Raw genomic sequence first — 24,853 nt, forward strand, 5'->3', positions numbered from 1 at the left:
CTGCACGTACCGAGCGCCGGTTAGCGTCGCCTTAAGAAACACCAGTTGTGAACTAGAGTTGTAGGCTATTAAACCCCAGACTAAAAAGCCTTTTTGGGACCAGAATGTCTCGGAGGAATGCAGTGTATGAGACAGCGCTCACCAGGCCTGCGTCTTACATGCAAACAACCATCACTTATGTGCAGCAGAATCTGCTTTCGTCGCCGAAGTCCATGGTGCACCATTCCATTTTCCAGGTAATCATACGAGAGCACCAGTCGAGCCATGCATGTTCATGGTGTGGAGTGAGTGAAAGGAAGGCTAGAGGTGTTCGTATCCTAGACCTGCTGCCAATAACCGGCTCGAAACAGTTTGCCTTGATACGTCTGGGCTCAGAGGCACTCTTATCTGTGCTCTGGTAGCTGTACAATCTGCTGCTACTGCTGCCCTTACAACACGACGATCCTGGCGGGCGTTGGTATTGTGTGGACGTCCAGAACCTCATCTGCAGGTGTGTAAATGTTCACGTGACCAGTCACCGTTTCACAATTGGCGCAGCACGTGCAACTTGCGTGTCAATTCTCCGTAAGTTCCATCCCGCCACTTGGAAGGCCTCGATTTGACCACTTTCAAACTCACTCAGCTGCAGGAAGCACGAGTGCTCCTCAGTGGCATGGTTGCCTGCTTGCTTCAAACTTAAGCACCACACTGACCTGTTTGTCTCTTTTTTCTTTATTGTGATTTCATTCCCCTGCCCCATATGGGCAGGGGAGGGCTGTCAGCGGCATTATCAGCCACTCTTCAGCCAAGTTACATGACAACGAATACAAAAATAAAATGTTACATAAAAGGCGATAAAAAGGGGGACATAAAACAGTAAAGGGAGATAATTGAGGTAAAAATACACTGACGCGGAGAAGTCCATGGGGGGACAATTAAAACAGTCGATAAAAAGTTAAAAAACACAGTTTACGATTCTTAGAACACAAAAAAGGCACTGCAGTCACATGCACAGGTTAAAAGTTGGACACAGAATTAAAAACACTCCAGAACAACATACGTTAAACCCATTTGGAGCACACGCAATGAAGAATAAAACTGCCAGGTGGGACCTGCCGAGGGAGAGGCCTGAGAGGATGGAAAAGGAGTGGAGAGCCAAGGTGCAGCATGGGAAGGGGCTGCATGAAAAGAGTAGTGGCGTCAGCGGATGCACCAAGAGGCAGGAGACAGGTAGGGCAGGAGATGCAAAAGGAAGACAAGGCAGGAGGGAGTGAAAAGACACTGAAGGGGAGCACAAGAGAGTGAGGGGGAGTAGGAGGCGAAAGCCTCTCGGGAGAATGGAGGGGGAGGAGAGGGAGCCCTGAGGAGGAGGCAGGAGGAAGATGGGGTTAAACTTGGTAGGAAGGGTAGATGTCAGGGTGAAGCTCAGCATTCGGGAGGGGTAGATGGTGGAAGTTGCGTTGGGAAAGGAAGAGGAGGGTGTGGGCATGGAGAGAGGATAGGACACAACAGTGAAGCTGTGGAAACAGGCTGGGGGTGGAGAGGAAGGGAGACACCAAGGGGTGAGGGGAATGAAGGCGGCGAACGATATGTAGTGTGCGGATTTGTTCAAGGAAAAGGAGAAGATGGGGAAAGGGGTTGAGGTCGTAGGGGATGCGCATGGGGGACGGAAGGCGGATGTAGAAGGCGAGGCGGAGTGTATAGTGTTCGAGGATTTGCAGGGATTTATAGAACCTGGGTGGGGTGGAAATCCAAGCAATGCTGGCATAACAGAGGATGGGGCAGATCAAGGATTTGTAAGTGTGAAGGATGGTGAAAGGATGCAGACGCCATGTCTGGCCAGACAGTAGTTTCACGAGGTAAAGTTTGTTGTGAGCTTTGTGTTGGATGGTAAGGAGATGGGGAGTCCAGCTGAGGTGGCGATCGAGAGTGAGGTCAAGGTATTTGAGGGTAGGAGTGAGTTGGATATGACGGCAATAAATGGTGAGGTAGAAAATATGGAGATGGGAAGAGCAGGTGGTGCGACCTATGAAGATCGCTTGGGCTTGGAGGGGTTGATACAGAGGTACCACTGGTTTCACCAAACGGTGAATTGGTCAAGGTGGGTTTGGAGGGTATGTTGGGACCGTTCAAAGGTAGGATAAAGGGCTAAGAAGGCGGTGTCATCAGCAAATTGGAGGAGATGAACAGGCGGGGGAGGTTTGAGCATATCAGCAGTGTACAGGAGACAGACGAGAAGTGAAAGGACGAAGCCTTGGGGCACGTCGGCAGAGGGATAGTCACATAGGAGGGACGACGGGAGAGGAAGGAAGCAATGAGACATTCAAAGTTGATGGGGAGAGCATAGGTCTGGAGTTTGTGAGGAGTCCGGGATGCCAGACATGGTCGTAGGCGTTCTGAAGGTCAAGGGAAACAAAGATAGCGGAGTGATGGGAGTTAAGTTGGAGGGAAAGAAGATTGGTAAGGTTAAGGAGCTAGTCGTCCCTGTTTGGCTGCGAGCGTTCCCTATTAAACATTAGACACAAATGACACTTTGGTAGTTATTGCACTACGCTATCTGTTGCGGACTACATTCTAGATGGCACATGCCTTCATCGGATCACAATCGACATCGACTTTACACATGTACTAATGTTTTCCCAGCAGTGTAATGCACAACTGAAATGCGCAACTGTCAAAACTCGACAGTTTCATTTGGTCGTTGAATATCGAGAAGATTTTATTGAGGAAAGGCAGCACTGAAGGCTCCGAACAAACAAAATTACAATTGAATGTCTCGTCGACAGCAGGGTTGTTTGAGGTCGGCATAATATGTACGGGCGAAGGGGTGAAGACGAAGGTGGAGTGATTTATTGGGAATATGGAAAATATAAATCAAGGTGATTGAACAAATAGTTACGCCCTTTCTCTTTTCTAAACTCGAGTTAGCTGTCACCTCATTTGACGCCAGAGGTTCAAACACCCTCGCCCAATCTACTGTCTATTGAGATCAATCTATTAAATAAACCATTCTTGTTTTTGTGAACTTTGCTTGACTCCCGTGGCTATAAAGGTATCTCCAGTCACTATGGAGGATCCAAGAGATTGCCAAACACAAGTAACGAGTTTATGGCTCGTTTTGGATAAGTATCAATAAAACGGTCGTGCAGGCATTGAAGAACACTGCTTTTTTTATGATAAGGATTTGGAAAGTACAGATATCAAACATCCTAAAAATTAATTATGATTATTATTGTTGCTTTAACGAAATGTTCTCGCAAACTTTGCAGTTCACGAGTAATAGTTGAAATATTAAACGGTACTGTAACATCGAAATACGATGACATCAAACCTAATAATTTCAAAAAAAGTTTATTCAACATTCACTTAGTAGACACTCATAATTAAAGCGAAATATTATGTGAAACATTCTCGATTTTCCTGCCACGTCAGTTCGAAATAAAACATCGAGCCTTCGACGATAGATTCCATCGTCATCGTCAGGAGCAACTGACTGTTTACACAGTTTTTTTTTTTAATTGAGTTAAGATTTCCCCCGAAGCTGGCAGCAACTTAGTATGCCGCTCCGCTTTTCAGCCTACAGAATTTTTTTGAAAAAGAGGAAGATAATAAAAAATAAAAACAGGCGAAAAAATCGGAGACTTTGGCGGAAAAAATCGTGGAACTTAAAACATAGAAACAAAGGGATGATGAAGCTAATAAAAATACATATGAAGCAGACAGATAAAATAATACACAGGCAATTCAAAAACACGGCGACAGTCTGGTTGCTGTTCGCAAGAGTCATAAAATTCACACCCAGCGACAGCACGATTTCTGTTCGCAACACTTTCGAAACGTTCACTTGAATGCTGCACTAAAAAATTTTCACAAATATGATATACCACAGCCGAGGGCAGGTGGGAGGAATCTGGACTGATTATTGCAAAGTAAAAAAGGGGGTAAGGAGATGAAAAACGAAAGGGGAGGGGGGAGGTTTACACTGCTGTTGTGGTGGCCTTATTTAGCCCGTAGACGGCCTCTAATTGGTCGACTTGTGAGTGGTCGGCGATTACATACTGCTGTCATACGTCACAGACGGTACCAGTGTCTACGACAGTGGCGCTACCGTTTCCATGGTAACGTAAACACTGCAAGGACTGTCTCTGCTGCTTCTCTGCATCGAGCGCTCGTTTCCATGCACCGCTCAGATTATATCCGCTATCACGGTTAAAGTTCTTCTCGCTCATTCTTATTTCAACAGCGTCCATAACAACAGAATGGCAATGTGTGGAGGCATGGAACAAAATTTTTGTTTCATCGAACAGCTCTTTATGTTTTTTGGTGAGGTTGTGCTCCGCAATTGCCGATTTCTCTAATCCTCTATTTTTAATATGCCGCTGGTGTTCAGCGCAGCAGTCGGAAATGGTACGAATGGTCTGACCTATATAACTACTTCCATACTCACAGGGGATATTATAAATTCCAGGGACCCTGCGGCCGATACTGTTTTTTACAGGGCGCATCATCTCCTTAATTTTCTTAGGAGGACGAAAAATCGGTCTTATACCCCGTATACCCAGGGCTCTTCCTATTTTACTGTATGTAGTATCACAAAAAGGAAAAACCGCAATCAGTGGTTCCTCCTATGAGTGTGCAGCATTTTCATGTTTCCTTTTCTTGCACAACGCTGCCTTTACACCGCGTGCACTACAGCCACTCTTTCGGAATATGTACTTCAGATGGTTAGTCTCGGTCTTCAAGTGGTCCTTGTCGGAAACAGTTTTTCACCTACATACCAACGCGTTCGAAACGGTTCTCTTCTGAACAGAATGATGGAAACTCTGTGCATTGAGATATAAATCGGTATGCGTCGGCTTGCTCTACACAGAGTGGCCGAGACGCCCGTCCGCCTGTCTTTGTACTAAAACGTCGAAGAATGGCTACCTTCCTCTCTTCTCCATCTCGACAGTGCACCGGATGTTCGGATGTATGCTGTTCATGTGTTCCATGAATTGTTCCATAGCTTCTGCGCCGTGTGACCAGACCATAAATGTATCGTCAGCATAACAACAAAATAGGGATGGACAAAGGATAGAAGAATTTAATGGAAGATTTTCAAATTTCACCATAAAAATGTTGGCCGAGACAACGGAGAGCTCATCGCCATACCGTCCGTCATCTCGTAAAATTTACTGCCATACAAGAAGATGGTGGTCGTCATCACATGCCGGAACAACTTTATAGCTTCAGGAGGAAAAGTTACGCCAGCATTTTCAAACTGTCTTCCACAGGATGTATGGTAGTAAATTTTATGAAATTACACACAGCTCCCAGTGTACGAAATTGGTAACAGCATGAGCACCAGGATGAATTTACAGACTCTCCTAGTCACCAAACTCCCCTGATTAAAACCCAACCCAATGGAAGTTCTGTGGGACCACTTGCACCAGACTCTTTCCGTGTGCATACTCAGCCGAGAAACCTAGAGCAGGTGGCCACATCACTGAAGTCGGTATCGCTCCACATCCCCGTCGGTACGTTGCAGAAACTCACTGACTATTTTCTTGCTTGTTTCGCAACGATCTGCGCTGGAAAGAGTTGCTATTCAGGCTTTTGACAGGTGGCCACATTAAAGTAAGTGGACAGTGTATTTAGCAGCAAAAGCTGACCAATGTACGAATGACATCAGAAAACTGCTGCAGCCCAGTCACCGCTATGAGGTGCTTCTATTATTCATCCCATCACTGTGCTACTGTGCCGTTCGTAATCTGGTACCCCTGCCATCATGGGCAGCATAATGGACATTGGCAAGTGTGACGGATTGGGGAGTCAGTGCATACAGCACGCATTATTGAGTCCGATATTCCTGGGAAATTTGAACAACGGCTACCATATACGAGTTCAGGATATTTCACATTCCGTATTTCAGCCGGAGCAAACCCTCCAATTGCGACGAGGAATGCACAGGTCTTTATTCATATGAAGTGCACCAGTATTATTGGTTTGGTTGGTCAGTTATTTTATCGCCACAGTCCTCCAAAAGCCATTGTGGATGCTTTCTTGACTCTTGTACATACTGCGAAGAGCTACACTGCCCACGAACATTCCAGTTCCTGTTTCGCTCTGCACAGATCTTCCCTTGCACAAGTGAGACTGCACCCCAAATATATTTCTCGGGGATCATGAACAGGTGTCCAATGGAAATCATTTCATTATTGTCTCGTGCCTTACTTATGATCTAAATTTAATTTAAATCAGAGGTTGCCTGGTGTTAATACTTGGTATATTATTCCACAGAGGCTATTGTTCTTGCAGAGACTCGATACTGAATTTAAAAGTTACAAAGACAAGACACTATTTCATAACAGAAATTAAGGTTAATACGTCTCTATTCAATACCATTTAAACTCAGGATGCTTTTTCAAGAGCAATGTTCATAAATTAGCCTCGTATATGAGTCATCTGCTCTGGGTTTAGACAATAAGGTCGACTATGGCCCCATAAACATTGACTTCGGTATAAACGGGCTTTCCAGTCTTCACAGCAATAAATATATCGCTGTCCAGGCTGTGAGTGCGGCAGTGAGAAAAACACGCCCCACAGCAAGAATTTACGATCAGGCTAACTGCGTGTTGCGTCACAACGTCTTGTGTTTCTCCCAGCTCTCCGCAGGCCAGCTACTGCAGAGAATTGCGAAATGTGTAGGTGACTAAGTGGAAGCAGAAACTTAATTTCTTGCAAAGGTTTGTTGTGTTATAAGGTTATTTTGTTTCAATATGCTGTTTAATTTACAAGAACTTCTGGCCTCCCAACAAATAGGTTAAATGTTAAATGTAATATTTAGTCCGTTTAAACATTTTAAGATTGCCACTACAATTTACTAAGGGACAGATCTTGCATAATGCCATTTTATATTTCTTCACAACAGATTTTAACTTACTGTTAATTCTTCCTCTTCATTCTGAGTCTACGCAGAGTTCTTCTACAGGGCTAAAAATCTTTGAGTCCAAATGCAGACCCTCCTTCGGATTCTCGACTCTTATCCCTGGAATAATCAACTGTGCTCTGCCCAGCCCAACATCAAATAAATAAGCATGATTTGCAATGAACCAACACACGTGATAATAAATTTAAGTGTTATTTATGACTTTCCTAAAAGTAACAGCGAGACAACGAAATAAATCTGTATTTCAGGTCCAAAAGGAAGCGTAAAATGGATTGTCAGACTTTGATGGAACTTTTCAGATACAGTTTACCCCACTTCTGCGTTCCTACTTACACAAAACGACATATTTTGATTCTCTAACACTTTTTCTTTGTTATTGCAGATATGACTAAAAGAAGATGACGCCCTCTACGCCATGGTTTCACAGTCCTGTTAACGCAGTACAGCTCAAATATCTGAGTGGCAAACTATGATTTAGTTATCCGGCAGTTGCTTTCCTAACACAGATGCATGACTTTTTCTGTATTCCTTTAAGGCGAAATTGTTTTCATAAACTGTATTTTAGACGAACCCCGCCAATGCTTAGGACACTAAAACGATATACGTCAAACTCAAGAATACTGAAATGTAGTGTCGGAAAAATCATGAGTATCTATGTATCATACGGTCACGATATTCTCTTCTTTGGTCATAACACGCAGAGTAAAGACTACTTATTTCCTTTATTATTTCTTACGACCAACCATCTGTTTATTTTTTATCACTAAATTCAAGTGACTTCAAAGCACTAAATACTTCGTTTATCAGGCATTAAACGTGATATTCTACGTTGACACATACGAGAACGTATCAGGTGCGGCTATCCCCCTACAAGTAGTAGTACGACACAGGACAATCAACAATAGTTCCATCGTGATCGGGTATGAAGCTGGCGCCACACGAAACCTGCAGCAGCTTGTGCGCCAAAAACGTTTTTAACAAAAAAAACTGAAAATTCTAGTATGAAATATGTTCGGAACTAATTCAACATATGATACAGGGTGTCCCAGCTATCTTGTCCACCAAAATATCTCTGGAACAATAACAGCTATTGGAAAACGACTTTCACCGTTATCAATCTACGGCTGGGGCCCATGAATGTATATATTTGGAAATATTCTAAAACGAAAGCATATGCGTTTTTTAACACAAACTTATGTTTTTTTTAAATGGACCTCCTATATTTTTTCTTCAGCAATCCATAGCATGACAAAGCACATACACAACGGCGTTGATTGCATCGCAATATTCCCATTACATCCCGAGATATTTAGACGCGAAGTTGACGCTTGAAACACCCGACATGCTCTGCTAGCGCACGTCCTGAGGCTCAGGCGTGATCACCATGCTGCCCGTAATCGCAGCAGGATGGCAGCAGACCGTATTATTCGTTTCGGACCTCTTGATAAGCATGGAAGTGTGATTAGGCATGTCAGTCACATCGCGATTACGGGCAGCATGGGGTTCACGCCTGAGCCTCAGGACGTGCGCTAGCAGAGCATGTCGGGTGTTTCAAGCGTCAACTTCGCGTCTTAATATCTCGGGATGTAATGGGAATATTGCGATGCAATCAACGCCATTGTGTATGTGCTTTGTCATACTATGGATTGCTGAAGAAAAAATATAGGACGTCCATTTAAAAAAAAACATAAGTTTGTGTTAAAAAAAAACACATATGCTTTCGTTTTAGAACGTTTCCAAATATGTACATTCATGGGCCCCAGCCGTAGATTGATACCGGTGAAAGTCGTTTTCCAATAGCTGTTATTGTCCCAGAGATATTTTGGGTGGACAAGATAGCTGGGACACCCTGTATAATGATACATACATGAAGAAGCTGAATTAATATTACAGGACACTGCAGAAGCTTCGAAAATAAAAGAAGCATACAACAACTTCACAATTAGTTGTTGAAACGGAAAATATACACTAACAGACTAATAGTCAACATCGAACGTAAGAAACGGTAGAAGAGGCATAGAATTATAACCAGGAGTTTCTTCTTCACGTTCCAAGTTTAACTTCCACACTGTACTGTCGTCTCGATTAAGAGAACTTATTCTTCTGTTGCAAGTATTTATTTTTTTGTATTAAAAGTAATTTTGGTAGTACTGAAGGAATAATTTTTTCTCCGGGTTGAATATTCTTTGTTTGAATATTGTTTTAAATTATTTTCAACATTTTTCAGATCGTAAATTCCTAAAATTTGATAACTAGTTGTTCATACAGCTGTCTTCAGATCTGAAAGAACAAGCAAAAACAGAAAACCGCCTTACGCATTATCAAACTTTTAGATTGAATATTATATGCAATTTAAAGAATTCTAAAAATTTAATATTTAAAAAAATAGTTATTTTAAATAATCTAAGAGATCGCTTTCTTCCAATGTTGAATATGTCAGGCGTTACTGTTCGGTATGTTGTCCCTTCCGTTTCGTTCATTTTCCACGATATTGCTTTCCTGCGATGAGAGTTCATTCATGATTCAAAATTAAGAAACTATACTGCTATCACTCGTCCAGCACTGCAGTGAGATGCGTCGTTGAAAACGGGCATATATTACCAAAGGCTTTTGAGAACACATTTCCTTGTTGACAGCTCCGTCTCATGCGCTTGGGGACACCAAGCAGTATCATGCATTTTTAATAAGTTTCAGTTTCAGTTTAGTACTGTGACAGAATCACAGTTTTTTTGTCTGAAAAAAGACAAAATATAAGTGTGTCCTGTACGTGTAATTTAAAGTAATTCCAATCTGCATTCGCAAACTGATGGTATTCTTCATGATACGATCCCCGTTAGCACAATTATAAACTGTTACATCATTTTCAATAAACCAGAGTAACAAAAAACGTTTTCTCCATATATGCTGTATGCTCTAAGTAAACGCGAATTAATGTAGAAAACAACACAAAAATGTAACTTTGCTAAAACAGGGTGGATATCAGGAAACACTCTCAGATACATGAAATCCTGCAAATCGATCAATGACGTGCCAGATGAATGGGTAAAGCAGAGAACAGGTGGCTTTGGACGTACAGAGAAGAAGCCTGCCACTTTCGTAACACGACACATGTCCACAATACATAGTGGCCTGTCCTCTAACGTGTACAGCAGATACTTTTTCAGAAATTATCTACAGGACTTGGCACTTGCTGCTACTGACTCCCTGCAAGCGGAATTTCTAAGTAGTTGTATTTAATTTGGAGGCTCTGAGTACCTGTAAAGTGTCACACAATTAAAAATTTCACATAATTTATGGTTTACTCAGAAAATACTACAACTTTACGGTTGGAAACATCATTAGTCTGTTGTTAAAATGATTAACACAGAAGCCAATAAAATCAGCATCTTTATGCACAAAGTGACGAAAAGTAACTGCAGTGGCACTTGTTCCAACTGGAATTCTGTACCTCAGTGTGATTTCTTGGTGATCCTAAGCAAATATAGTTAATTCATTGACCTTTTATTGAATATATCTTAATGGCCATAGGGAAAGTGGACCTCTCTATTCGTTGAACCGTAATTCCAATACTAGTTCAAAGTCTCTAACTCAAGTTTCACCAGAAGTAAAAATTCAGTGTAAGAGTGGTCCACCTTCAACATCGACTGTTTCATAACGCTGCGCTACCCAGACGTTTCTTCTTCGGTCCAACAGTCAAGCAGTGAGCGGATCTCTGAGCCAAATTTTAATTGATCCAGAAATAACTCGTCAGAATTAGTAATTTCAACATTGGTTGATCTCCTATGGTCTCAGAAAATTCTGATTACGAAGCACCAAAATATTTTTTGAGAGCGTTTGTCACAAGTTTTACACTGCACGTATCTCGTGAACTTCCCAGCCTTCCCATTCTTGGAGCATCTTATATATCTAGATGACCTCCTAAAAACCGAATAGATCAGTTGTACTATTGTCCACTAATGAAACAAAGTAAAGTCTTATGACATTCTTGATCTACATCTACATCTACATCCGTACTCCGCAAGCCACCTGACGGTGTGTGGCGGAGGGTACCCTGAGTACCTCTATCGGTTCTCCCTTCTATTCCAGTCTCGTATTGTACGTGGAAAGAAGGACTGTCGGTATGCTTCTGTGTGGGCTCTAATCTCTCTGATTTTATCCTCATGGTCTCTTCGCGAGATATACGTAGGAGGGAGCAATATACTGCTTGACTCTTCGGTGAAGGTATGTTCTCGAAACTTCAACAAAAGCCCGTACCGAGCTACTGAGCGTCTCTCCTGCAGAGTCTTCCACTGGAGTTTATCTATCATCTCCGTAACGCTTTCGCAATTACTAAATGATCCTGTAACGAAGCGCGCTGCTCTCCGTTGGATCTTCTCTATCTCTTCTATCAACCCTACCTGGTGCGGATCCCACACTGCTGAGCAGTATTCAAGCATTGGGCGAACAAGCGTACTGTAACCTACTTCCTTTGTTGTCGGATTGCATTTCCTTAGGATTCTTCCAATGAATCTCAGTCTGGCATCTGCTTTACCGACGATCAACTTTATATGATCATTCCATTTTAAATCACTCCTAATGCGTACTCCCAGATAATTTATGGAATTAACTGCTTCCAGTTGCTGACCTGCTATTTTGTAGCTAAATGATAAGGGACCTATCTTTCTATGTATTCGCATCACATTACACTTCGCTACATTGAGATTCAATTGCCATTCCGTGCACCATGCGTCAATTCGCTGCAGATCCTCCTGCATTTCAGTACAATTTTCCATTGTTGCAACCTCTCGATACACCACAGCATCATCTGCAAAAAGCCTCAGTGAACTTCCGATGTCATCCACCAGGTCATTTATGTATATTGTGAATAGCAACGGTCCTATGACACTCCCCTGCGGCACACCTGAAATCACTCTTACTTCGGAAGACTTCTCTCCATTGAGAATGACGTGCTGCGTTCTGTTATCTAGGAACTCCTCAATCCAATCACACAATTGATCTGATAGTCCGTATGCTCTTACTTTGTTCATTAAACGACTATGGGGAACTGTGTCAAACGCCTTGCGGAAGTCAAGAAACACGGCATCTACCTGTGAACCCGTGTCTAAGGCCCTCTGAGTCTCGTGGACGAATAGCGCGAGCTGGGTTTCACACGATCGTCTTTTTCGAAACCCATGCTGATTCCTACAGAGTAGATTTCTAGTCTCCAGAAAAGACATTATACTCGAACATAATACGTGTTCCAAAATTCTACAACTGATCGACGTTAGAGATATAGGTCTATAGTTCTGCACATCTGTTCGACGTCCCTTCTTGAGAACGGGGATGACCTGTGCCCTTTTCCAATCCTTTGGAACGCTTCGCTCTTCTAGAGACCTACGGTACACCGCTGCAAGAAGGGGGGCAAGTTCCTTCGCGTACTCTGTGTAAAATCGAACTGGTATCCCATCAGGACCAGCGGCCTTTCCTCTTTTGAGCGATTTTAATTGTTTCTCTATCCCTCTGTCGTCTACTTCGATATCTACCATTTTGTCAACTGTGCGACAATCTAGAGAAGGAAGCACAGTGCAGTCTTCCTCTGTGAAACAGCTTTGGAAGAAGACATTTAGTAATTCGGCCTTTAGTCTGTCATCCTCTGTTTCAGTACCATTTTGGTCACAGAGTGTCTGGACATTTTGTTTTGATCCACCTACCGCTTTGACATAGGACCAAAATTTCTTAGGATTTTCTGCCAAGTCAGTACATAGAACGTTACTTTCGAATTCATTAAATGTTTTCTTCCTCCACACAAAGTACACCAATTCATCACTCTGTGTGAGAATTTGTTTTAAATGTACGTATTTTGTGTAGGTTACTATAGTGGATGTGTATATATTGTGATGTTTTGTTTGCGTTGTATGGTGAGAAAAGAAAGAGAGTGAAGCGGTGAAATGCGCGGCTGGTACCCAACCAACGCCTCAAGATCAGCACCAATGGGCGCGCCGGAGATTGAGGTCCCTATCCGACGAGCAGATCGCCATCAACAGTTTCGCATGACCTCACTGTATGAGACATTACTAAGAGGTTTTTAATTTAATGGAGGGCATTGCACAAAAGTCTATCTTTCGCTTTCTTGTGGTTGTATAGTTTCTTCCAAAAACAGAATTCGGAAAGGCTATCTCCATGCTGGGGTGCATTAGCGACCTCAGCTTCCGAAAAGTGTCTACTGAATCCTGCTAACTAATCACTTTCAATTAAAGCTTTGTGGATGTACGAGGCGTTTTAGACAATAACGAAATATCTGTAACACAATAGGATACTCCTTTTTTTCTTCTTCGTCCTTCAACTAGAAGTTATGTGAGTTCGAATGTTGTTTCACTAAGCAACCTCCAGTGTTTCAAACTTGTGCATTATTTAGAAAATAGTTTCGTTAGAATGGGTCAAGTTTTTACAGTAAACACCTACATGCTGCACATGGCACGCTAGGAGTTGAAAAAAAAAAGGGAAAGCCCAATGCTGCCAAGTTTTGGAAACCACTCTCATGGTAATATGTTTTATTTTTAATTAATTTAATCACATGCTGATCATTACAAGAAAAACAAAATGATTTCAAATGAGATAACACGAGGGCTATTCTTTATTCAAGGCCCAGTACGTCGCGATATAGAAACCACTGTGAAAATCTGATGAAGCTTTGTGCATATGTGTTGATCAGATCTCCCATCAACTTGTCAATCGTGTCACGTCGCACTTTTCAGCTCTGGCCGCACAGTGAGCCGGCGAAGGTGCCTAGAGTAACAGAGTCCCCCCACAAAGTGTGAAGTGGACGCTGTCATTCCATGTCTTCATGTAGAAGGGTTCTGCCCGATTTCAGGCAGCCCACATAACGTAACTGTCATGTGTTCAGCAAAGTCTTTCATCATGAGAATGCTCGGTCTGCACCCTGCGGCTGCAACAGGGAGAGTGTTTTGGATGAGAAGCGCTTCACTTGACTCTCTGATTTTCAGGCAGGATAGCATTTTGGCACATACGACAAGCTGCAGACCATCATAGAGAACTGATGTGAAACGCAGACTTCTGCCTTCTATGACGAGGTTATTGGAAAGTTGATACAACACGAGACAAATGCCTTCCCATGGTAATTATAACGATCACAGCCAATCAGTTGCCGATTTTTATTCACGTTTAAGCTTGATCGACGTTCCGACACCGCTAAAGGTATCTTTTCCAGAAGAGCGAGGAGTTACTTCGATCACATTGCATCATACACTAAAATCTATTAGAACTGTATGATTGAAGCAAGTACAGATAAAAGTCAAACCAAACCTATGTCTGAGTTGGAGGGGCGACTATGTAGAGTAATATCTGGAAGCTCTGGCTAAATTGTATAAACATTTTTGATTTTCACTGTGGTTTCCCTTTCGTGACCGATCGGACATTGAAGAAAAAATAGCCCTCGTAATATTGAAGTTTTTTTCTGGGCGCCATAGGTATTATTATCGAAGAATAAATATGTAACGAAGAAAAACAAATAAAGAATGGTTGTGAATTTCAGGCACAATGTCCATGTGTAATTAGTAAGTCATACATATTCAGATCATTATTAGAATGATTTTATTCGCAATTCCATTTGAGCAGAATAGTTTAGTTATTTCACAGAGCAATGAAAGAGAATTTTGCGGGACTGTAGGACTATCAAGAGTTGATTCTTCATCCACATGGGCTACAATGTTAACGCCAAGCTGTACGTATGTTGGCAGAGGGTGGGCGACGATGGGCAGGCGATGCCATCTCTTTCAGCTCTATGTATAGTCATCCTTAAGCTACCAAAAGGAATCCTGTTTTACCATCGTGTGTCTTCGCATATAATGTATATAATATTTACAAAGTGCAGTCCAGTGTATGAGAGAACTGATCACAGAGCCTAAACACATACTCCTATGGCTACAAAATTCTGTGCCTAATAATGCTATGTTGTTAAAGCAGTATGGTTTCCAAGGCATTACTCGTGCAGACTGCTACACTCTTAATAGGCTAATGCAGGATATATTGGTCCAACATCAGATATACAATCACCACGCAAGTTTCCTGACCTAATCAGTGACAAACTTTAAATGATGACACTACATCCTTCCACACCATTCGAGTATTCTAGGAAGTGACTGAGCTGTCCCTCAGTACAAGGGATGGTTAGTGTATGTATGTCATTCGAGATGCTTATAAACCAACCAGAAAGAAGTCGGGAGACTGCTGTTTTGTCTCTTCGAAAATTAATGGATTTTATACATATGCTTGTTATTATTAGTAGTATTAGCGGTTTTGATTTATGCAGCTATGCCTTACTTGGAAACAGAGCGAGGAAAAAATTACATGAATGTTTTCGATAGTTGATTCACTGAGTTACCACCGACACCATGCTGCACGAAGATGCACACGAAAAGCAGCAACTTCTTACAAGGTAGTAAGCACCAAAATAAGTAGCCAACGGAGATGTAACAGTCTTACTCGAGTTTACAGTAGCATCACCACAGCTCTGATAGCGTTCCTCTTGGAGACAGAAGTCTTGGTATGATCTTTGGTAGTTTTGCTCATGTGTAGGATAACACACCAATTTCGTCCCAACATCATGTCTCTGGAGTACATCTACATCTACATTTATACTCCGCAAGCCACCCAACGGTGTGTGGCGGAGGGCACTTTACGTGCCGCTGTCATTACCTCCCTTTCCTGTTCCAGTAGCGTATGGTTCGCGGGAAGAACGACTGTCGGAAAGCCTCCGTGCCAGCTCTAATCTCTCTAATTATACATTCGTGATCTCCTCGGGAGGTATAAGTAAAGGGAAGCAATATATTCGATACCTCATCCAGAAACACACCCTCTCGAAACCTGGCGAGCAAGTTACACCGCGATGCGGAGCGCCTCTCTTGCAGAGTTTGCCACTTGACTTTGTTGAACATCTCCGTAACGCTATCACGGTTACCAAATAACCCTGTGACGAAACGCGCCGCTCTTCTTTGGATCTTCTCTATCTCCTCCGTCAACTCGATCTGGTACGGATCCCACACTGATGAGCAATACTCAAGTATAGGTCGAACGAGTGTTTTTTAAGCCACCTCCTTTGTTGATGGACTACATTTTCTAAGGACTCTCCCAATGAACATTGCGGAACTGTATCGAACGCCTTCCGGAAGTCAAGGAGAATATCATCTACCTGGGAGACTGTATCTAATATTTTCTGGGTCTTATGAACAAATAAAGCGAGTTGGGTCTCACACGATCGCTGTTCCCGGAATCCATGTTGATTCCTACAGAGTAGATTCTGGGTTTCTAAACACGACTTGATACTCGAGCAAAAAACATGTTCTAAAATTCTACAACAGATCGATGTCAGAGATATAGGTCTATAGTTTTGCGCATCTGCTCGACGACCCTTCTTGAAGACTGGGACTACCTGTGCTCTTTTCCAATCATTTGGAACCTTCCGTTCCTCTAGAGACTTGCGGTACACGGCTGTTAGAAGGGGGGGCAAGTTCTTTCGCGTACAGCGTACAGCCACCTCACACTATTGAAGCTGATATATGTGGCATCAGTCAACTCTCCTACAGGATACTCTAAGCAATGGCTTAAGTCTCATAAACACGTTGATTCTCCTCCTTAATACTTAAATAATAACACTGCTTGTGAGCTTAAACCATAATTCGGTAACATCTACGCATATTCGACTGCATGTGTGAGAACGCAGTTCTGGATTAGCATACCTATGTTTCCCCTACTTTAATACAGCACCTTTTTATATGTTGATGTATGTGTTACGAGAACCCAAGTAATTTACAGGGGGAGGGTTAAAACTGAATGTAGACAGAGCATAATTTTAAAGCTTTTCTCGGTATTGATGTCTGAGTATCCCCAACTAACCTCAGTTCGCCACATTTATTGTACTTTTTCTCTAACTTCATGTGCTCTCAGTCAATTTATGTAACATTTCAAGTTTTCGTGATTTACATATTTCGACGTATTTTCCTCAATTTTATAATATTAAAGAAGAAAGTTGCTTCTTACCATATTGCGGAGATGCTGATTCGTAGATTTGCCTATATACAACTCAGCATCTCCGCTATATGGTGAGTAGCAACTTTCCTTCGCTAATATTGTTATATTCCATCCTGGATTTTCCATTGTTTGTTTTTCCCTCAATTTTACGTATTTCCCATCAATCTGTCATAATTATACAGGGTTTCCCTCGATTTTTTGGGATTTCATATCTTTCTTTCATATTTATTCGATAGTTTTCCGTCCATGTATGGTCATATTGCTGGCATAGCTATGCATTGTTTGATTTTATACATGGATATTAGCGTATCCTATACACCAACCTACTAAAAAAATCTTAAGAATTCCTCTCTTTCAGACAATATACATGCATGCATTTTGCATAGGGGGACTATGAGAACTGTAGTAACACTCGCCTTGCACCTATATGGGCTCCAAAAGTGGTGAAGATTGGAAACTCGAAGTCTGGGAACAACACCGTGTACTGCTGTGACACATCAAAGAGCTTGTCTGCAGACTCATGTATTTATGCACTTGATGGAAATCTCGAAGTCTGCCACAATTGTACATGTTCATTTGATTTCCACTCTACTATGCAGGGATTTGCAAGAGGGAGTTGACATGTGCACAGAGCTGGTTTCTGCCGCTGCTCTGATATTTTTCCCATAAGTATATTCTCTTATTGCTTACCAGATGAGCTTCGTTGATTTTTTTTTTTTTGTATATCTTCCAACTCCATACAAATACTTTCAGAAACGACTTCCTGACAATTAAATCTATACTCGATGCTAACAAATTTCTCTTCTTCAGAAACGCTTTCCTTGCTATTGCCAGTCTACACCCTGGACTGAAGACCACAACAACAACATTTTCCAACACTGATACATTCCCACAAACCTGGCAGGACATTTACAAACTGTAGATTTCAGCCATTTTTTATGCTAGTAAAACGTTATTCGTTAGTTCATAGTGTGTCGACTGCACTTATCATCCTGGAACGTGTGAGTTTACCTTCCTTATAACTGCAGAGAACACATCCCCACAGCATAATTTATAGACGAACAATTAGCATCCTATGTATTCGGACAGTAACTGTCTGTAGCTGACAGCTCTACATACATGCAAATAGAGTATTCATGTATATTACCGATCACTAAGTCTCGATTTCCACCACTTGTACGTAATTTTCGACAGTGCTATTGTCCCGCAAATGGCGAGAAACTCATGACAAAACGATTCTGTAGGGGATGTAAGCATATTTCAATTCATCTAGCTAAAGAGCCTTACTGCTCCTATTATATATCCTTTTATACACTTAAAGATCCACAATGACGGACCATGATCATCCAGATTCCGAAATGTTGTGTGCTGGATGTCTTTTGGGACGAGGGAATGAATATTAGTCTTCTCTACAAGATAGAGCAGCACATTAGTTATATGGTATAATATAGTACTGTACTCGAATGCACCTAGTCACTAACAACCATGTGTTCTACAAATGCAGTGTATTTGGTGTATGTCTTTGCATGAGTCGTGGATAGCTCCAATAGACCCAACCCAGTCCTCTTGCTGGTGGGTTCACTTTCAAACCATATCCCAGACGTCCTGCATTGCGAATCAGCATCTAGACACCATTCTGGATATAATGTGTGGTGGATCCACATTCGAATCCTGTCCTGTATGTAGCATATTTTAGACCCACATCTAGACACCATTGCGGATTTAACGCAGGGTGGATTCACATTTTAACACTAACTCAGGCCTACCCAGCGTGCCGGCTGAGAATATCACATGATATCATCCGAGGTTCGGGGTGGGGGTTGACGTAATTAATTTGTCAATTTAATTAATTAATATATCAATTTCATATCAAAATTGCGTCTGTGCTGCCATTATCCCACTACTTAGATCCCTGTCACAACCTGAAGATAATATTCAGAACAGTGCCGAGGATCTCGATATTTGAGTTACAGCTCTATTTGCATCTTGTGCAGGTACCAGTGTGATACAGACTGCTAAACTTTCCATAGTATTGATCATGGTATGGAGAATTCTCGCAACACTGCAAGAGCACTAGCACTCCTAGATGTACGTATTGCATGGTCAATTATAACAATAGCAATTTTGTCAATAACTTCCACCGGAATAGGAGGCCTTCCCCTTGCAGGTACCACACCATGCTTACTCATTTTAACGAATTTCATTACCATCTTCTTTAAACCATTTAATGAGATCGGACCTCTCCTCAGATCTTTCAGTCGGCTGGACTATTCACTTGTCTTATGGTTGTCAAATGACAGCGTGGATGTCATACCGTGATGATGATAATGGGTTTGGTTTGTGCGGCGCTCAACTGCGTGGTCGTCAGCGCCTGTACAAAGTGCCAATTTTTACACAGGCCAATTTTTACACAATCCAGTCCAGCAAAAGGCACAAATGATGATGAAATGATGAGGACAATACGAACACCCAATCTCCAGGCAGATGAAATCCCTAACCCGGCCGGCAATCGAACTCGGGACCCCGTGATTAAGAAGGTAGCAACGTTAGCCACTAGACCACGAGCTGTGGTGGATGTCATACATCTACATCTACATTCATACTCCGCAAGCCACCCAACGGCGTGTGGCGGAGGGCACTTTACGTGCCACTGTCATTACCGCTCGTTTCTGTTCCAGTCGCATATGGTTCGCAGGAAGTAAGACTGTCGGAAAGCCTCCGTGCGCAGTCGAATCTCTCTAATTTTACATTCGTGATCTCCTCGGGAGGTATAAGCAGGGGGGAGCAATATATTGGATACCTCATCCAGAAAAGCACCCTCTCGAAACCTGGCGAGCAAGCTACACCGCGATGCAGAGCGCCTCTCTTGCAGAATCTGCCACTTGAGTTTGTTAAACATCTCCGTAACGCTATCACCCTTACCAAATAACCATGTGACGAAACGCGCCGCTCTTCTTTTGATCATCTCTATCTCCCCCGTCAACCCGATCTGGTACGGATCCCACACTTATGAGCAATAGTCAAGTATAGGTCGAACGAGTGTTTTGTAAGCCACCTCCTTTGTTGATGGACTACATTTTCTAAGGACTCTCCCAATGAATCTCAACCTGGTACCCGCCTTACCAACAATTAATTTTATATGATCATTCCACTTCAAATCGTTCCGCACGCCTACTCCCAGATATTTTACAGAAGTAACTGCTACCAGTGTTTGTTCCGCTATCATATATCCATACAATAAAGGATCCTTCTTTCTATGTATTCGTAATACTTTACATTTGTCTATGTTAAGGGTCAGTTGCTACTCCCTGCACCAAGTGCCTATCCCCTGCAGATCTTACTGCATTTCGCTACAATTTTCTAATGTTGCAACTTCTCTGTATACTACAGCATAATCCGCGAAAAGCCGCATGGAACGTCCGACACTATCTACTAGGTCATACCGTCATACAGACAGTGTACGGCGCCCGATCCGCACATGGTTATCCCCCAGGCTGTGGCTAGCCATGTCTCCGCAATATCCTTTCTTTCAGGAGTGCTAGTTCTGCAGTTTCGCAGGAGACGAGATGCTGGTAGAGGTAAGGCTGTGAGGACGGGGCGTGAGTCGTTCTTGGGTAGCTCAGTTGGTAGAGCAGTTGCCCGCGAATGGCAATTGGTCCCGAGTTCGAGTCTCGGCCCGATACAAAGTTTTAATCTGCCAGGAAGTTTCAAAACTGGGAAGATTTCCTTTTTCTAGCGTAAATCGGTTCCAAATTAACGCATTAGCATATCTACCAAGTTTGGCGGCCGTACAATAATTTCAGCCCACGCTGGACCTCTGTTGGCAGCTGCAGTTTTATCATAGCCATCTGGTACTCCATAGTGGTTTGCAGAGTACTAATGTTGATGTTACCGATCTACTGCAGTCATTAAGAGAACCAGGAGGAACTGTGCTTATCCCTGAGGCAAACAGGCCGCCCAGCCAGTGAGCCCCTTGCCAGAAGGACACAGTGCGAGTGTCGCTCTGCTCGCCGGCACTTGTCTGCGGGTGTCGTCCATCACGCCGCGCCCCCATATTTCAGCCGGAGTCATATGGTCGCCTAACTCGCTGCTCCGCGCTGCCGGCCTCTCCTCTGCCACTGTCCGTCCGTCGCGGCTCGTCGCCCAAACCCGTGAAAAATTGCTCCATCCAATTTCAGGCCCCGGGCACTAGCTCTTTCCTCGTTTCTTTCTTTCTCTGTCCCTCGCTTCTCTCTCTCTCTCTCTCTCTCTCTCTCTCTCTTCCCCTCTCGCTGTTCTTCTCTCTCTCTCTCTCTCTCTCGTTGGCCCCCGGCGCCTCTGCGGACAGGCGGCGCTGCTGCAGGGAATTTATGAATGTCGACGCGATTTGCACGTGAAATATGGAGAGCGGCGCGGAGCGGCGGCCGCGCTGCTGCCTGGCTAAGTGTTTCACGGTCCGACGCCGACGCCGACGCCGACGCCTGCTCGCCCGCTTGCGAACGCCTGTCTCCAGTGGCGCACCGCGGCCTGCCGCAGGAATGACCTGCACCACCGCACAGTGGGCAGCGTCAATTTGCAAGTACAAGTTTCCGTTTCGTGAGTGAGAGATAGCAGTAATCACACTCGCAGTAGAAAAGAAACATTACCCGCTCAACGAACGCATATTTCGCTCAAGTAATGTTTATTGGTTTCCCTCAACAGAAATCTTACATAATCTTTTATTATTTTAAGTACGTAGGCTTCCGTGGCCGGTGATGTGATAATAAACACCCTTCTGCGAGTTGTAGCCGGTCACTGTATAAAATGCGAGGGTTGCCCAGAAATCAATGCACCGCATTTCTTCAACAATTCTTTATTGGACACAATGAGAATATCACACACGAATGAATAGTGTTTTATCCATACGCTCTATTTTTCCACTTAATCTCCATCACGTTCTGTGGCCTTTCTCCAACACGAAACAAGGGTGTTTATGCCCCATCGTTACCAATCTTTGCCCTGGTAGCGGAGCCAGTGCTTCACTGTGTGAATAACCTCCTCGCCGTCCTCAAAACGTCTTCCATGTATGGCATCTTTTAATGGCTCAAACAAGTGGAAGTCCAAGCAGGGGGGTGGATGGTGTAACGCTGTCCAACCCTGTTTTGCGATGTGTTCAGCAGTCTTCAGACTTGTGTGAGGTCAAGCGTTACCGTGTTGCAGCAAAACATCTCCAGGGTTGCTGTGGCGCCGAAATCGCCGGAAACGCGTCTTTAATTTTGTTAAAGTGTTGACATATGCTTCCGAATTAATGGTACCGTCTCTTGGCATCAAATCAATAACAATCGCAGCTTCACAGTCCCAGAACACGGTGATCATGACCTGATCGGGGGAAGCCGTTGCTTTGAATTTTTTTTCCGTGGGGAGTTTCGCGCTCAAAATGGTGAACGTAGGTATCATGATCTGTCACAATCCGGGACACGATGGCCTCCACCTCAGCTTCAAAACATTGCAACAACTAAAGACAAATGTTTCTTTTTCTGTGCGATTTCTGATCCAGCGTTACCACTACCGGACCGATCTTGCACACAATTTTGAATATCCAAGAGTGCGGAGTGCGGATAACTGCATCCACAATTCCTTCGCTGGTTGACAAAAATTTGGAAGTTTGTGGTAAGGTCTTATGGTACCAAACTGCTGAGGTCATCGGTTCCTAAGCTTACTACGCACTATTTAATGTAACCTAAACTAACTTACGCTACGCTAAGAACAACACACAAACCCATGCCCAAGAGAAGACTCGAACCTCCGACCCGACCTCCGACGGGAGGGGGAGGGGGGGAGGGGGGTAGCCAACCGGACCGTTGACTGTTGCAGCGCCAACTGCCGAGTCGTAATGCATCTGTCTTCGTATCTGTTGGAAGTGACGGCACTTTGGTTTGGTACACTCGCTCAGGAGACTTCAAATAATACACACGTAACGTTTCGCATTCGTAGCATTGTTTTCGGCTGAGTTTCTGAGCAACCCTTATAATGTAAAACCAACATATCGGCCGTATTACTACTGCCTTCCTCAGGGCAAGACTGAGTTTGATGGAGGAAAGTTGGCTTTATATATTGCAGACGGTAGTTATCAATACGTCGTATTTTTGAAATTATATTGGTCCTAAAGTATAATGGGCTAGTCACGACGAATGGGGAGAGGGTAAGAAAGAAGCTGTTCGTGGGCTGTCCGGCCTGTCAGTGATTGGTGACAGACTGAAAGTCAGCGCTTGGCTTCTGGTGGGCACGTTTTCTTCCTGGCTTGCGCGGAAATGTACTGACAGTCCCGCTATAGCAATTCGTTTATGCTGTCGCATCCGTGCACGGTGAGGCTTCTGGCCCGAGACCACTAGCGTACCGTTGGACGGGGACAGCCGGCAGGCAAGACTCCAGTTGATGTTGTCTGGCTGCTTAATAATTTCAGTCGCCTCTCTAATTCTGCGTTGGTGCATCCATGACTTTCGCCAGCACACGGGTTTCCTGGAACAAGTAGGCTAACCACAGTCATTTTTGTGTTCCACCTTGCTTCTCGTGTGCTGTCTCACTACCTCCCTAAGAAGGCAGCTCCACACTCACATCGTAATTCATACACCCCTGCAGTGTTTAGTTTGTTGATTAGGTTCTTGGTGAAACCTATCAGATTGCGGATCCTGTGACTGCTGCGGAAAATCTTTCTGGAACCTCGTCGGCGAATGACCTTGCCTATCCATTCACTGATGTCCGTCAAAAAAATAGTTCAAATGACTCTGAGCACTATGGCACATAACTTCTGAGGTCATCAGTCCCCTATAACTTAGTACTACTTAAACCTAACTAACCTAAGGACATCACACACATACATGCCCAATGCAGGATTCAAACCTGCGACCGTAGTGGTCGCGCGGATTCAGACTGTAGCGCCTAGAACCGCTCGGCCACCACGGCCGGCGATGTGCGTCACATACGGTAAGTACTCTAGCGGAAGCTTCTAGTCCTTGCCCTAATCTCCTGCGTTATTGCGGTTGGCCTTGGTCGCCTTTCTGATAATATTGTTGTCATAATCGTTGACGCGGAACGTGTGGCGTAGCTCCCTCGGTTCTTCTTTGATACTGTTCGTGTCAGTTATCAAGTGGCATTGACAGTTAGCCTGTGTAGGACACCTTTCCTCCACCAAACCAAACTCAGTCTTGCCCTGAGTAAGGCCGTTATAGTATAAGGTGGCAATAATTCCGCACCCTACAAGCACTCATCCACATACTTGCCCGTTATTTACAACCGCAATTACGTATCATTTGATAGATTGTACATCGTATATATCAATATTTAAAGAAGACTGACATTGTCACATACACCTTGTAAATAATTGTTAACGCTTTTGCGTGAAAGGTGACGGAGTGCCTTTATTATAAGAAGGTGTAATGAGTGATTGCCCATACTAGTAGTGTTTGGAACGCCAGTGGAGATGAAACGGCAGGTGGAACTCAAGCCCTGGGTGGAAGAAAAGGCAGCACAGGTGTGCTGGTCCTGCTTCACACAAAAAATGCCAAGACGGAGAGTTTGGACACCTGGATACCGAAACACAATACAGCGGCGGCTGGCAGGTCTTGTAGCTGGGCCAGAAGGATTATACTTCGGAAACTACGAAAATCTAGGACGCAGCTGAGAGGAACGAGGAAGCGTCACCTCAGAAATCATGCAGACTGGGTTATTTCCGCGGATTTTTACTCAGAAGCATAGCATTTGTATGAGTATAGGTATTTCTTGGCAAACTTGGCGCGCTGGATGATAAAAGACTAAAATAGGGTTGGTCGCTGTTCGGAAGAATCTGTAGAGAGGGAGAATATTCCGTGGTTTTGAGAATATGCTTCGTTTTCTGAGTTACGGCCGGCCGGAGTGGCCGAACGGTTCTAGGTGCTACAGTCTGGAGCCGCGCGACCGCTACAG

Source organism: Schistocerca gregaria, chromosome 4 (assembly GCF_023897955.1).
Source record: "Schistocerca gregaria isolate iqSchGreg1 chromosome 4, iqSchGreg1.2, whole genome shotgun sequence".
NCBI classification, from domain to species: domain Eukaryota; kingdom Metazoa; phylum Arthropoda; class Insecta; order Orthoptera; family Acrididae; genus Schistocerca; species Schistocerca gregaria.